This window comes from Biomphalaria glabrata, chromosome 11 (assembly GCF_947242115.1).
Source record: "Biomphalaria glabrata chromosome 11, xgBioGlab47.1, whole genome shotgun sequence".
Lineage (NCBI taxonomy): Eukaryota > Metazoa > Mollusca > Gastropoda > Planorbidae > Biomphalaria > Biomphalaria glabrata.
Window position 1 is genome coordinate 2,343,731 of NC_074721.1, and position 14,503 is coordinate 2,358,233.

Below are 14,503 nucleotides of genomic sequence, written 5' to 3' on the forward strand. Positions count from 1 at the left end.
AAAGATAGATCTAATTAATTTTTTTTTTTAATATTCGCGATGTGTAGATCTAGCTAGATCTAGATTCTAAATGACTTAGACTTAGAACTAGAATTATAGATCTTATGATCTATTTAGATTTGTGGTATATGCATTAAAAAATAAATGTCAATGTACCATGTGATTGTTTAGTCACGTGATTTGCAAAATGGCGTGCTTGTTTACTAGCTTTTCGTTTACCAATAGTCATGGAACATTTCAACTAGCTGTCCTCATTCTAATACATGTCTTTACAATTTTAGCTTCACCGCCAAATATTATATTTATTCTAGCGGATGATCTTGTAAGTTTATCTTTTATATTGCAGACGTTACTTGTAAGGATTGCAGGAATTCATAGGGCAAAAGTATTTTTGGTGTAAAAGTTATAATGGAGGCATGGAGGAGGCCATTCCATATTGGAGGATGCAAAAAATAGAGGAGCGGGTTTCTGGCCAAAATTAACAACATATCAACCATCTTAGCATAACAAAGTATGAGTATCATGTCCAAATTTTAAAAGAATTGGTTACGACCTGAGACATCTTGAACTATTCAAACATGAGCAGTGGCGTAGCTAGGAGTTTGCCATCCTTTGAGGGGCTTGACCTCTTTGGGGGCCCCTGCATTTTGTGTAATATTTAATGTAAAAAAAAAAAACTCATTTGGGGTCCCCTTTCAAGTGGGACACTGGGGGAACTTTCAAATTCTCCCCTTCCCTCTCCCCACCCTAGCTACGCCTCTGAATGAGTACATTGTGATAAAAATCAGGGAACAAATCAACTGGAATAGCTCTCTTATCTTCTTATCTTATATAATACAGACGTTACTTCAAAAAAGAAGATGATTACGTCCTACGCGTCATGCATTTAGTCATGCATAGTAACCAATGACTTAAATTCTGCCAAGTCACTGGTTTTCCTGGCTAGCTCAGGCAACCCATTCCATGCTCTAATAGCACTAGGGAAGGAGTATTTGTACAAATTTGTCCTAGCATATGGGACGAGGAATGTGCCTTTATCTTTGTGTCTTTCAGAGTATTTTATTAAATTTTGTTTTTGTATTTGAAGATTATGGTTCAGTGTTTTATGTATTATTGCTACTTTACTTTTGAGCCTTCTGTCCTGAAGGCTTTCTAAATTTAGTGATTTTACTAAAGGTGTTACTCTAGTCAAATGTGAATATTCGTTTGTTATGAATCGCACTCCTCTATTTTGTGTCTGTTCTAGTTTCTTAATGTTTTCTTGAGTTGAGGGGTCCCAAACAGAGGATGCATATTCTATTATTGGCCTAACCAAGGTTAAATAACATTTTAGTTTTATGTTCTTATTTCTTTCCATGTACTTCATGCACACAGGGATGGGATGATGTTAGTTTTCATGGAGCTGAATTCTCTACACCTAATATTGATAGATTGGCTCTTGATGGAGTGATACTAAACAACTATTATGTACAGCCTATGTGCACACCCACCAGAGGTGCCATTCTTACTGGGAAATATCCAATCCATACAGGTATCAAGTTCACTTTTTTTTTCCTTATAAATTTAAATATGACCTTTTACTATTTAGCCTTGACCTGAAAATGTATATACTTAACCTCAGTTTCAATAGATAAAGAAAATTTTTAATTGCTTTTATAGAGCACAATTTTTATGCTATATTTGCTCAAGGCACTGTTGTCAAATCTTTTTTATGGACTTGTGCAGTGAGGGGGTATCTGGGAAAAGGTTTTCCTGCTGCCTTTAGGTCTCAGTAAACACGACTCAGCTCAAGTTGGAATTCAAATTTGATCTCCCGTGATAGAAATCCAAGAGCTCAGTACTGCTCAGCCACCCATTTCCTATTGAATAACACATTAACTTAACACATGCTAACTAAACACAATAACTAAACAGTTGTGTAAACAATTTTAAAATGTCTCAACTTTTTTTTTTATTGTTTGGTATCATTTCAGGACTCCAGCACTATGTGATAACTGGTTCACAACCCTATGGACTTCCTTTAACAGAGATCACATTGGCTCAACATTTGCAAACATTAGGTTATGTTACACGAGCTATTGGTAAAGTAAGATGTTGAATGTTTTCTTTATTATGTTGGACAAATAATGACCTCTATTAAGCTTATTACATGTACAGTAATCTTTAAATGAGCTGCTTCTTCTCTTATTAAAACAATGAGTAAAGAAAATCCTAAGAGAGGGTTTGTGGTGGTTTTCTGTCTGAAAAAATTATAAATTATTATGCTGGTTAATGTATTTGTGGAGGCGCTGTGATTAAGTGGTAAAGCACTTGACTACTGAACTCAGGGTCCCTAGTTTGAATCCTGGTGAAGACTGGGATTTTTAAATTTGGGATCTTTGGTAGCCCCTGAGTCCACCCAGCTCTAATGGGTACCTGATGATATTAGTTGGGGAAAAGTAAAGGTGGTTGATCATTGTGCTGGCCACTTGACACCCTCCTTTACCGTGGGCCCAATAAACAGATGGCCTTTACATCATCTGCCCTATAGATTACAAGGTCTGAAAGGGGAACTTTACAACTTACTTTAATGCATTTGTACTAATTAATTTACACTGTTCTAAATGTAATTTTTAAAATTTAGTCTTTAAATTAAAGATTTGACATGCAATTGGTGTCTCACACCATTGTTTTTTATCAAAAGACTTCCAATTTGCTCATCTGATTTGCCCTTTAGACTGTCATGGCAATGTTCTGTGTTTGAACCCTGCCCTCTTTCATTTTTTTTTCTATCCACTAGGACATAATCTTCATTTTTAAAGGAATTTCAGAAACATATAAAATAAAACAAACAAAATTTTATCTTTTTTGACACTCTTTAGGAGGCTTTGTTTGCGATCCACATTCTTATGAAGACATTAGAAAGAAACCAATGTTAAAAAAAAATATTTAAAAAAAAATAACAAAGCCTTAACAACAATCAATAATGGGGAATAATTCAGCTTATATCACCACTTCAGTCAATTGCTATTTCTTTCCCTTGGATAGGGGACTAATTTAGCTTATACCACCATTTCAGTTTACTATTTCTTTCCCTTGTTTGAAATACCAAACAGAATAATTAATTACCAATAGTTAATTAACGAATTGTTTAATTTTTTAAATTGATTCTTGTGTTGTAATGTAAAAGAAATAATTGTGCAAAATTTCTGCTCAATCCGAGATTGGGTGTTGGAGAAATAACGTGTACAAACTTTTAGTCAGATACACCGACAGACAGTCAGAGTGAGTTGATAAAAACAACCTATAAAAACAACCTTCAAATTGATTAAATGTTTCATGTCATTAAACTACTCATTTTACTTTCAGTGGCATTTGGGTTTTTGTAAAGAAGACTATCTTCCTGGAAAGAGAGGCTTTGATTCACATTATGGATACTACTTAGGCAGAGGAGACCACTTTGATCATTATGCCCAGGATCGGGTAAGCTGTATTAATATTATGTTTACTAAAAAAATTTAATCATTCCTCGTTGTGTAATTGGCTGTCTTTGTCTATAAGACTAATTACATTTAGCTGTGCACTAGAGTTCCTGAGCCTATATTACTGTGCTCTGTGTTACAGGGGTTCATGGGGCTTGATCTCCATGACAACAACCAGCCTGTGTGGAATGAAACTGAAGTCTACTCTACAGATCTCTTCACAGCCAAAGCTCTTGATACCATCAGAGGGCACAACAAAACTAAGGTTGTTCTTTTTTCTAATATAATTGTATTACACACAATAACATGAGGCATCGTGGATAAAATAAACAGCTGTGCTGTGGCTGAGTGGTTAAGTGCTTTGCTTCCTAACCTGAGGTCCTGGGTTCCAACCTCAGTGAAGACTGGGAATTTGAACTTAAGAATTTTTAGGGCGCCCTTGATTCCACCCAACTCTAATGGGTACCTGACTTTAGTTGGAGAAAGTAAAGGGGGGTTGGTCGTTGTGCTGGCCACTTGACACCCTGCTTGTTAACCATTGGCTAAAGAAACAGGTGATCTTAACATCATCTGCATTATAGATCACAATGTCTGAAATGGGAACTTTACTTGGTTTTTATATTTGTCCATTTGATTCATGGGTATTTTCAGGCTGATTTGCAAACTGTCCAAATGCTGTGTTTTGTATTTCAGAGTATCAGCATCACTCTTAGTAGCCAAACCTGTTATTAACTCACAAAGAGAGGTAAACAGGTCTATTTCTCTATTACCATCTCTCTTTTGCTATAAATTTAGCTTCGCGATGACAGCGTTAACTTTATTTTCACAGTGAAACAAAAAATTAATCTTTGGCTTGTTATGATAAGATTAGACAAAGCATGTAACTGCTAAATATTCTATATTACACAACCATATTCTCCTGTTGTGTGAACTAATAAAGCTGGCAAAATAAACTTTCGTCAAGAATTTCATTTTTATTATCTTTGTATCTAACAAACACCATAAATTTGCAAAATTCGCAGTATAAACATCGATTTGAACCCATTGTAATTTAGCCCTTTAAAAAGGATATACAACACTAGACAGTTAAAATATGTGGCTATCCTATAGTGTTCCTTTTGAAAACCACATATTTTCCACTCCACGTGACGAAGCTTTAAAACAACTCTCTATTGCCATTTTTATTTGGTACATCAAAAACTATAAATCTCTTACAATCAAGTATGAATAAGAGGACTCATTTAGTGTTTTTACTTATTTATAAGTGTATATAATTTTTTATATAATCAATATATTGTCTTAAAAAATAAAATGAATGAATAAATAGATTCTAAATTTCCTGCTATTTGTAAAATTTATCTTAAAGATAATTAACACCGATTATGAGTTTTTAAAAATATAAAATAATTTTAAAGAAGTGAATTAAAACATATTCATGATTTATTCAATTTATTAACTAAGTATTTTTTTTTTTTAAATTAGCATAGTTAATGAGGTTCAACGCGTACCCCTTCCAAACTCTTCCTGTACCCCGGGAGTACACGTTCCCCACTTTGGGAAACACTGTTCTAGACCAACACACACATACTTCCCAGTGTTGCTCCAGGACACCTCTCCTTAGACTCCTTTAGTACTACCACATAGAACAGGGGTTCTCAGCCTGTGGGTTGCGATCCCTTTGGGGGTCGATTGACGATTTGCCAGGGGTCGCCTAAGACCATCGAAAATATGGATTTTTCTATTGCTGTGAGGGTGGGGGGGTGTCGCGGCAAAGTAAGGAATTGTAAAAAGGGGTCGCCGAGCTTAAAAGGTTGAGAACCGCTGACATAGAAGGCTTTTCATCTCTCTCATTACATCCAGTTCTGTTCCAATCCTAAATGGTGCGCTAGTGCGCATTATAAGCTGTGGTTTAGAGGCGAGATTGTTACAATACTAAAGATTAAAATTTTCCACTCGCCTAGACTCGTTAATTTTCATGTTTGTAGTTGAAATGGATATAGTGGAAATCTATATTCTCATTATTACAAATCACATCATCACCATTCAAAAGTAAAGCTGTAAAGTAAATAATCTTTATTGTCTGTAAGGAAATTTGTCTTAAAATTTGTGCATTAAACCAAACAAAGCATTATAACTATAGAAAACCAAAATATAGTACTATCTATGTGCTGTAGAATCTCTGGTATGTAGGCCTAATGGTAGAAGATGGTCATTCATGTTAATGTGGTCCTTTAGAAAAAATGTTTGCTATAATATTCAGCTGTTTGTTATGAAACAAAGGACTAATTTTGATGACAATAATCACAAGAGACTACTTTTATCGAGCAGTTATTCTCAATAAAAAAAAAAACGTGTCTATTGCCTCCCCTTTCTGTAATGATGTATTTTCCGTCTCTTAGCTCACCTGGGCACCCAGAACCTTTTGGTAAATATCCTTGACCCAGCAGGTCTCATGATTTTATCACTTTCTAAGTGTTTGCCAAGGGATCCTATGTACCTGGCGGGGCTGAAAGTAGTCAAAATGTGTTGATCTGACCTTTGAGAAAGTGGGTTGTAAGAGGTATTGGGCTGTGGGAAAAGGAGGGGTGGAGGGAGATCAATCAGCTTTAAGAACATGTGTGTGCAAGAGAACTAGATTGAATTATAGAAATAGTGAAATAGATTGAATTATAGAAATAGTGAAATAGATTTAATTATAACAATAGTGAAATAGATTGAGTTATTAGAGAAGTGAAACAGATTGAATTATAACAATAGTGAATTAGATTGAGTTATTAGAATATTGAAATAGATTGAATTATAACAAAAGTGAAATAGATTGAATTATAACAATAGTGAAATAGACTGAATAATAACATTAGTGAAATAGATTGAATTATAAAAATAGTGAAATAATAATAATAGAATATTGAAATAGATTGAGTTATAACAATAGTGAAATAGATTGAGTTATAACAATAGTGAAATAGATTGAGTTATTAGAATAGTGAAATAAATTGAATTATAAGAATATTGCTTGTACAGGAGAATACAAAGTGATAAAATAAAAGTATATTTTGTTGAACTGAAAAAAAGTTAATTATAATAATTAATATTAGTATTTTATACCCATCAGACACAATCTATTCATAAATGGTGTGTCATTGTATTCTAGTAAGGCCCTATCTTAGTTTAAAGGTTTCCAGTGGCTCAGCAGCTGCTAGTCATGTAAAGAGAGGATATAAGACCTTGTGATCTCTTGGGGCAGATGATGTTTCTATGGCAGTTAGTTGTTTGTAAATGTTTTACATGTTTCAGATGTTCCTTCAGAGTTGAAGATAGTTACTTCCTAGTCCAAACCTTCCGCAGGACGACGGGGGATGGGAGCGGGCAGGGTTTGAACCCGGGACCATCGATAAATCTGAACGACAGTCCAGCATGCAGACCGCACGACCAGGCAGCCATCCATAATGAGGATGTCATGTCTACCATAACAACAGATGCCTCTACTTCCGCTAGACATGTCAGGTATCCATTTAAACTTGGTGGACACAGTAGATTCCTTGGTTTGAAAGCCAAGCACTTTACTACCAGGTCACTATGCCCCAGAGAGAAAAAAAATGTGCATGAAGAATTAAAAAAAAAACAACTTAGTTCTGATAATCAAAAGTGATTTTAAAAGTGATATCATCACGAGAACTAAATTTGCATTGAAAATATAGATTTACCTACAAGGGGTGGGAAGAGTGTTGAATCAAAATAAAACCCCCAAATAAATTAACAAACTAGATAATGGAATGCTGTAATACCAGAAGATTCTACTAAATATGGTAGATGACAATGTCTTTTTTGTCTACCCCTTGTTGTGCATTGTTTTGACATCCATGTTATAATTCGTACAAATAAATAATATAACTGAGTTTTTACCATAGGGAAAATTTTATTCCAATCCAACTGCTTCAATCTCTAGACATCTTTTCATCTAATTTTTTTTTTTATGCTATCAATCAGTTGAATCAGTTCCCATGTTTCTATTTATTATCTTTACAAAATATAGAACAATATATACCAATGACTAACTTATGAGACACATTAAACTGATTTATTTTTGTGTTACTTTTAAATGTACACACATTTCTTTCTAAATGGAATCAACCTTACTGTCAAGGTGGGTTTACGGGTTTATCTTGGGGTTGACATACTTTACTGGGTTCCCACCTCACAGTCTGTTATTACAACTCTGTCAGGGTTATGATTTGGCCATGGCTCGTCTGCCTTGGCACCCCTGATATAGTTGATATGTTGATATATTAAGATAATTATACAGAACAAGTAATAATGATAAGTTAACCTGTATCAGTTAACAACAAGAGTTTAAATACAACAGTTCAATGAATAGATGATGTAATATGACATGAATGATGAGGAAGTACACAGTGGTAATTACAAGGTCAAGTACAAGTTATGCAAATTATTCAACATAAATATAACACACCTTAAGCTCAGTGCAACAGTGCAATCAGGGCTAGCGAAGCCCACAACCCAATGCCATGGAGGATAGCCAAGTAGGGTCCATGCCATAACAAAGCCTACAGATCAGGCTTGACTCCAGCAGAGTCCCAAGCCTGCGTCCCTAAACAAGAAAAATGCGCACCCCTTGTGACCGCCATTCACAAGATTATATTACCAATGATTTTAGAGCTACAAAACGATGAAGAGAGTAGAATAACCTAACTTACCCAAGGAACAAGAAGATAACAACAACAGAGAGCTCCATCTTAAGGACTGCTATCTCTCAAAACAAAGAGCTAGGACGCCAACATAGCGCGTCCCTAGAAATAGTGCACAAACTATTATGGTGCACAAAAGAAGACATCAATGAAAGAAGCAACTTCAGGTTAATCTATAGAGTCATGTGTCATAGGGTCCCGAGACTTAACCCTTCACTCCACCATCCTGTGAGAGGTTTGGGCTAGGATGTAACAATCTTTAATTCAAGCCCAAAAGGTGTCAAACAAAACAAACAAATTATTTTTTTTTTATCTAGTCATGCTGAACTTAACCCTAAAATGCATACAAGATGAAGCTTTGTTGTCTAGTTCATTGTGAATGTATTGATTTGTTTCTTTTTTACAGCCATTGTTTTTGTATTTGGCTTACCAAGCTGTGCATGCTGGGAATGATTATGATACTATTCAAGCACCACTTAAGTATGTCAACAGGTTTCCTTATATCAAGGATGTAAAGAGGAAAATGTTTGCAGGTCAGCAAATCCATCCTATAATTTTTAGATCTAAGTGAATTCTGGGAATGTATATTCAAAATGGAGACATATCTTTTGTACTAGTTTTATATAGTCTAGTCTCAAATGAGCAATCAGTTTCCAGGTACTTTGTGTTTGCAAAACATTCACTTAGGAAGGAACATTAGAGATGTTCAAATTCATTTAAAACACAGGGGAAAAAAATCAAGTGTAGTACCTGGCATAATTTGGGAAAAAAAATTTTGACAAATATTCTAATTCATTTTTCTGCACAACTCAAGACTATTTAGGGGAACATTAGAGATGTTCAAATTCATTTAAAACACGGGGGGAAAAAATCAAGTGTAGTACCTGGCATAAGTTGGAAAAAAAATTAAGACAAATATTTTAATTCATTTTTCTGCACAACTCAAGACTATTTAAGGGCATGATGACCTAGTTGAATAGCATTTGGCTTCTGTGCCGAAGGATGATACCTGACAATAGTCAGAGAAAATAAAAGCAGTGGTTAAATGACAGATTAGAAACAGATTATCTTTATATCATCTTCTTGCACCGAAAGGTCTGTAAGGGGAATTTTACTTTTTTTTTCTCACCTTTTGACCTGAGAAGTCCCAGACAAAAAATTGGATTCTACTTCCTGATGCTAAATTGTCTGTCTTGACATTAACTCTCTTTTGGTTCTCAAATATTTTATTTCAGCATCACAATTTTCCAATTCATTATAATGTGTAAATAATAATATACAACTCAACTTGTTCATATATCACTCACTATCTTACCAATGACCACTACCTGATCAAATAGCAGCCACAATCTACCCACATCACACACATTCTTCACGTTGCTTAGCATGTCCATTTATCTTCACTGACACATTGCCATCATAGCCATGTGCCCAGATTGCACAATATGCTCAATGTTTATAACCAAATCAACATTCATTACTTGACCACATATCTCAACACACTTGTCTTAATACTTTTGACTCTCAGTGGAGCGTAGGTCTGCAATGGGACTTCAATAACAACAATATTTTGTTACTAGAAACTGTTCTGGGCAATTTCCCTCAGTTGTATCCACTGCGCAGTTCATCTCATGTATTGGTCTAGTCATATGAACACTCCAACATAACAAAGAGAACGATGAAGAAGAAGTATCCATGTCCCTCCTGCTGTTTTTTGCTTTATTTTCTACTGATCTCCATGTTTGCTTTGACCTCAATATACTTAGATATTGGAACCTGTCCACATGTCAAAGCCTGCTCACCTATCACAACCAGTCATGCTTCTTAATGTGGGGCAGTGGTTAAACAGGAAATAGAATGGCAGAGCCATTACAGTACTATTATGCAACTTGAAATATTGAGAACTGTTCTTGTAAGCAACCCTTTCATAATCCTTGTTTCTAATGTCTGGTACTTGTTTGATTTGACATTTCACTAATCCTTGTTGATGTTTGGTACGTGTTTGATTTGACATTTCACTAATCCTTGTTTCTAATGTTTGGTACTTGTTTGATTTGACATTTCACTAATCCTTGTTTCTAATGTTTGGTACTTGTTTGATTTGACATTTCACTTAACTGTGTTAATGTTTGGTACTTGTTTGATTTGACATTTCACTAATCCTTGTTTCTAATGTTTGGTACTTGTTTGATTTGACATTTCACTAATCATTGTTTCTAATGTCTGGTACTTGTTTGATTTGACATTTCACTAATCCTTGTTGATGTTTGGTACTTGTTTGATTTGACATTTCACTAATTCTTGTTTCTAATGTCTGGTACTTGTTTGATTTGACATTTCACTAATCCTTGTTTCTAATGTTTGGTACTTGTTTGATTTGACATTTCACTAATCCTTGTTTCTAATGTCTGGTACTTGTTTGATTTTACATTTCACTAATCCTTGTTGATGTTTGGTACTTGTTTGATTTGACATTTCACTAATCCTTGTTTCTAATGTCTGGTACTTGTTTGATTTGACATTTCACTAATCCTTGTTTCTAATGTCTGGTACTTGTTTGATTTGACATTTCACTAATCCTTGTTTCTAATGTCTGGTACTTGTTTGATTTGACATTTCACTAATCCTTGTTGATGTTTGGTACTTGTTTGATTTGACATTTCACTAATCCTTGTTGATGTCTGGTACTTGTTTGATTTGACATTTCACTAAACATTGTTTATGTTTGGTACTTGTTTATCTGACATTTCACTTAACCATGTTAATGTCTGGTACTTGTTTAATTTGACATTTTACTAAACATTGTTTATGTTTGGTACTTGTTTATCTGACATTTCACTTAACCGTGTTAATGTTTGGTACTTGTTTGATTTGACATTTCACTAAACATTGTTTATGTTTGGTACTTGTTTATCTGACATTTCACTTAACCTTGTTAATGTTTGGTACTTGTTTGAGTTGACATGTCACTAAACATTGTTAATGCTCAATACTTATTTGGTTTAGGAATGGCCTCAGCTCTAGATGATGCTGTCGGTGAAGTGTATAAAGCTTTACAAGAAAATGGACTTGCTGAAAACTCTATCATTATTTTTAGTACTGATAATGGCGGCCCAGCCAATGGTTATGATGGAAATGCAGCTTGTAACTGGCCACTTAGGTAAAAATGTCATTCGTTATTTGTAATGTTTGTAAAGAAAATGCTTCAACTGACTACATATTATTTGAAAAAATTATTTGACATTTGCTCAAGTTGAAAAACTTTACCTTCCTCATCCAAAAAATGTTGAATATGCTAATGTTTACCTATAGAGGCGCGGTGGATGAGCAGTAAAGCGTTGGGCTTCCGAACCGGGGTCCCAGGTTTGAATCTTGGTGAAGACTTGGATTTTTAATCTCAGAATCTTTTGGCACTTTCCATCTCTAATGGGTACCTGGCACTAGTTGGGGAAAAGTAAAGGCAGTTGTTGCGTTTGGTCATTTGCTGGCTGCGTGACACCCTCGTTACCCGTGGGCCACAGAAACAGATGACCTTTACATCATCTGCCCTATAGATCGCAAGGTCTGAAAGGGAAACTTTTGTTTTACTTATGTATAGATAATTATTATACTATCTTGCCTAAATGTTGACTTCTATTATTTACTTTTTTTTTAAAAATTATCTCTTTTTCTTACAGGGGGACTAAAAATACTCTATGGCAGGGAGGCGTGAGAGGCGTAGGTTTTGTTCATAGCCCACTCCTAAAGAAAAAATCGTATGTGAACAACAATTTGATGCACGCAGTGGACTGGATGCCAACACTACTTGGTCTGGCCAAAGGAGACCTTACAAAATTGGACAATATCGATGGCTTTGACCAATGGGAGACAATATCTGAAAATGCAGAATCTGAACGAAAAGAGGTGCTTCTTAATATTGATCCCATAATGCAGCATGAATCTTTGATAATTGCCCAGTACAAAATCATATTCGGCAATATATCAGATGGAAAAAATGATGGGTGGTATCCACCATCTGGCACAAATATCTTGTCTGCCAATAGCTCAAACTCTTCTTTAAATTATGAAAAAAACAACGAATCCAATATAAAGTTTATATCGAGCTTAAATATTCAGGATATGACCCAGACGGAAGTGAAAAATCTTATTGATATTCTAGATTTCATTAATAAAGATTAAGAAACAACCTTACTATGAACGATGTATTAATTGACTTATTACCAACAATCAATGAGATGATGAACGCTCCCCAGAATGTTTTTAGCCATGTCCATAAGAAAGAAGAAATGGCTACTAAGAAAAAAGCTGAGGTCAATTCTTTAGACCTTGTGGTGAATTGTGGGATAAGACCCACAAATGCCTCTACAAACTGCCAGCCACTTAAAGCTCCTTGCCTGTTTGACATTGAAAATGATCCTTGTGAGTATAACAACATTGCGGATCATCTGCCAGTCATTGTCGAAGTCTTGACGCAGAGGCTGCGCATGTACGAGTCCACTATGATCCCTCCAGCAAACAAACCCATTGATCCTAAAGGGGATCCCAGTTTACATGGCGGCGTATGGGGGCCTTGGCTCTAATTTCAGATAGTGTACACAGGGAACATTTTTTATGAATATATATATATATGTATGTATGATATACGTATGACAACAGGTCATGGGCCAGTATGGCCTGTGAGCCATAGTTTGGGCAAGACTGATAAATATTGCTATTGATAGCTGAAATATGAGATACATTGTTGTTGTTTGTTTTGTTTTTTTTTTAGGGGGGGGGGGTTAAATAAGTATTATATATTATATATATTTGTCTTTTTTTTTTCATAAATATTCAGAGATGATCTTCTTATAAATTACAGATGTTACTTCACATGCATGTTAATCAGTAATTTAAACTCTGCTAAGTTGTTGGCTTTCCTGACTGATTTAGGCAAGCCATTTCACGCTCTAATGGCACTAAGGAAGGAGGAGGCTTTGTATGATTTAGTTCTAGCAAAAGAAATAAGAAATGTGCCTTTATCTTTGTGTTTTTGTGAGTATTTTTTTAGGTTTTGTTTTTGAATGAGTAAATTAAGGTTTAGTGTTATGTGTATTATAGCTACTTTAATTTTTAGTCTTCTGTCCTGAGGTGTCTCTAAGTTAAGTAATTTTACTAAAGGTGTTACTCCAATCAAATTGGAATATTCTTTTTGTTATAAATCTCACTGCTCTATTTTTTTATTTGTTGAGTTGATGGAGGACACATATTACCCTATCCACTAATGACTTGATACAACTATAAGTGGGAAGCGTGGTCGAGAGGCCAAGTGCGCTTGAACTTGGCTTGGCTTGGCTACCTAGAAGGGGGCTTGAGGTTCGACACCCAACTCGGGCAAAGTTGTGTTTACTGAGTGCCTACAGGCAGCACGGAAAAACCAACTCCTAGATACACACCCCCCCCCCCCCACTGGTCCACAAATGAGATTGGACCAAAAGCGCTCTGAGCATGCTATAAGCATGAAAGTAGCGCTATATAAAAGCTATAATAATAATAATATTTGATATGAATGACAAGTAATGGCAATGTCTAACAACACAAAGTCCGAACATCTATTTTGATTGACTTTATATTGCTAAGTAATATAATAAATAGACGGGTGTCAATAATAGAGATTTTTTATTTTTATTAAAACCCTCCCTATCACAGAAATCTGTTCATTACCACCCACAAGATGTGTCTATTCCTTATTGAGTAAATCTCTTTTGGATGAAATCAAACTTTTGATATAATTTTATAATTATTATTTATTATTAACCAGTTACGTTTTCTTTTGAGAACTATTATACAGACTTACAATGGTTTATTTATATGTTTTTATGTTTAAGTTCTAGTGACTGAATGTATCCTATTATATGATATCAGAGTATGAGCAAGTGAGAATAGTTTTCACCATTGTGGCCATTTGTACTGTGTAAATTAAAATATTGTTGACTTAATTTTTTTTACATGGCTTTATTGAGCCACTATAAAACATTGGCCTGCATTAGATGATTATGATATAAAATGCTCTCATGTGGGTAAATAGCTGATAGCTTTTTGATATCAAAGTAGTTGATTGATGCAGGCTAATTGGGTTTATGTGACTTGGTTTTGATGGTAAATGATTGATTATACACATATTTATAATAATGTTACTTTTTTTTTATCCAGAAGATTGTTTTTTTTTATTTACTTGTGTAAATATTTGTTATAAGTTTGTAAAATTAAAAGCCAGTTTTTACGGTTCACATATTAAAGTACTTTATATGAACAATTTACCGTCTTCTCTGAAATTATTTTCCACATCTGATGCAA

General features: G+C 34.7%; 1 pseudogene; it reads left to right on the forward strand.

Annotated features, from left to right (window-relative positions):
• The first annotated feature begins 8 nt into the window (after positions 1–8).
• On the forward strand, positions 9–14,464 carry LOC106070585 (arylsulfatase J-like; annotated as a pseudogene).
• Positions 14,465–14,503: the final 39 nt, after the last annotated feature.